Consider the following 3,050-nt stretch of genomic DNA (forward strand, 5'->3'; position numbering starts at 1 on the left):
TAGGAACAGAGACAACAGGTGCAGCCCAGGGGCTTGTTGAGGGTTCTATTATACCCTTTTTTTTTCATGTTTTGTATTTTTGATTTAATTTGGTTTTCTAGGGCATATGGGATTCTATAGGGCTTTTGACGAATGGGCATTTCTGTTGTAGTACGCACCTCATGTTTAACCATCTCTGTTTTGCCTGGGATATCGGTAAACATGGTTCGCTTTGAGTAAAAGATTTGTTTGAGTTCTTCTTTCTGGGAAGGGGTAAAATGGTCTTGAATTGTGATATCTACGTATGATTGGGCCTGGGATGAGGGGAGACAGGGGGGGGGGGTCAGGGGAACCACCCGTCGGAATCGGTTTCGGTGTACATACATTCGATGTTTGGTGGTTGTGAGCGTTCATTGTACAGTCTGAGTAAGTTGATATAACAAGACAAAATTTTTAAAAAGAATAATAATGTTAAACTTATACAGTATATAGAGCACATATTATAGAAACCGCTATTAAATGTATTACATCCCTTTATTATTGTATTGAAATAGGAGTAATATACATATATGTAGCTAATGACAGACTAGCAGTTACTTTTTTTTTAATCAAAAGAAAATTATTTTTTTTTTAGTTTTCAAAACAGCTTAGCCTACATTACAATTTCAATATGATTTAAGGCCTATATAGGCCTAATATATACACATTACATTTGATTATTTGATTAAACTCTATCGTGTAAACTACAGCATCATCTATAGCATCTTGTTAAAATTATTTTTTTTTTAGTTTTCAAAACAGCTTAGCCTACATTACAATTTCAATATGCCTTAAGGCATAGGCCTAATATATACACATTACATATGATTATTTGATTAAACTCTATCGTGTAAACTACAGCATCATCTATAGCATCTTGTTAATAAGTAATAGTACAGGACAGTTAAAATAAAACTTCAACTAAACATTATATTCTCTTTTAGAATGTCAGGTAATTTTCTGTTCCTTCACAGATACGTCTTCAAACAAACAATAATGCTTTCTAACTACAATGATTGAGTTGACTGGATTGAGTTTTCACTTACAGTAGTTACTGAGACTTGAGTATCCTGAAATAAAGCCACCATTTATGTTGTTAGTATAGGCCTTTTGATTACTTTAACTTTCTCTAAATAATGAGAAGTCTTTACACCCCACCCCCAACCCCGATTAACCGTAAACCGATTACTTTATTAAAGCATAAAATGTCAGGTAATTTTCTGTTCCTTCACAGATACGTCTTTAAACAAACATTAATGCTTTCCTACTACAAGATTGAGTTGACCGGATTGAGTTTTCACTTAATTACAGTAGTAAATGAGACTTGAGTATCCTGAAATAAAATCACCATTTATGTTAGTATAGGCCTAGAGATTACATTAACTTTCTGCAAATAACGATACAATTCTTTACACCACCCCCCACCCCGCGTTTAACCCTAAACCCATTATTTTATTAAAGCATCATGGACATGGACATTAGTGAGGACACGGCCCAAATGCAATTTACCACTCTTCTTAGACTTATGGCATGCTAGACTATGGGGCAATTAACTTACAGCTTGGCTAGGCAAACAAAAGGCCCAGGTTCTAGGCCTAGCCCTATATCCTCAATGGCCTAGAGAGAACAGAGAACCTCAGTTTTAATTGTATGTACTGAGGGTCCCATTAATCAGCTCAGGCTAGATGGACCACCCTCACAAAATATTGTTGAAATAAAAGAAATAAATAAATATCCCTTAATGTTAGAAACTTATTTGATGTTATAAAAAATGGCATTAATAATTAAGACTACATACAGACTGCAAGAGTAATTTAGAATATAAAATATTCGTCTAATCGTTTATCTTTTTAAAATGTTTACTTTAGTACTCGGGTATGTACATTGCATGAGTGCATTTCCAATTCAAGGTAAACGAAGTTGGAAACACACAAGGCTAACGCATGTCCATAATTGAGGTACCATTATGCTTAAATAACATAGAATATTAGATCTTAAGTATTTGTCCACGATGATATCCCTTAATGCTAGAAACCTATGTGATGTTGTAAGAAATGACATTAATAACTAAGACTCCATAATGCATACAGAATCCAAGAGTAATTTAAAATATATAATATTCGTCTTATTGTTTATCTTGTTTTAAATGTAAACTTAGGTACTCGTTTATGTATATTATTGCATGGGTATATTTTTTTATTATTATCTTTGCGGTTGCTAGGTATTGTAGACTTTCTTTTATTATTTACTTAGACAACTATCTGATAAATACAAAACCATATAATGCATACACTGATTGAAATTACGTAAGACTTGTCAAAGCATTTTCAATTATTTTCTTTTTTTTTATCACCAGAGACAAAAATATGTATAACAATTAAAATTGCACTTAAACGGGGTCAGTCCACATTGACTTGCTGTAATTTGTTAACACATCTTTGAATTTATTTATTAATTGATATTTGATATATTATTACTTCAAACACGCACACCTTCACAAATACACGCACATAATACACATATCACACCCATTATTAAGTGCTTGCACATATACAATTTCTCCTCAATTTCCTTAGAATTACACACCTTTTCCCTTCCCTAATTATTATTAGGCCTATATTTTTTTCTGTTATGTACAAAACAAAGAGGTACGTATCATATTAATAATATAACAGAAAATGATAAAGATAAATTATACTATTTTACCGTGTTCGATAGAAGAACATGATGGTACATAGTGTGACGTAATAATAATAATATTAATTGACTATGCCGTCATGAACACTACCTTTTCGAAACATGTAACATTGATTTTAATTCTGAACATATACGTAACCAAAACGATCACATTATTATAGATGAAAGTCACACTTAAGTTTTGCCTATTAATCACTAGATTTCTCCTACTGCTATTTTAATCTTAAATTATTGTTGTTTTTCTACATAATTCAGTTTTAAATATCGTGTACGTATGCACCAACTGCAACAATTCGATTACAATCATTATCTTACACAAGGCTTTTTTACATTGA

This window comes from Anneissia japonica, unplaced genomic scaffold (genome assembly GCF_011630105.1).
Source record: "Anneissia japonica isolate Jap-2015-1 unplaced genomic scaffold, ASM1163010v1 scaffold343_len330904_cov94, whole genome shotgun sequence".
NCBI classification, from domain to species: Eukaryota; Metazoa; Echinodermata; class Crinoidea; order Comatulida; family Comatulidae; genus Anneissia; species Anneissia japonica.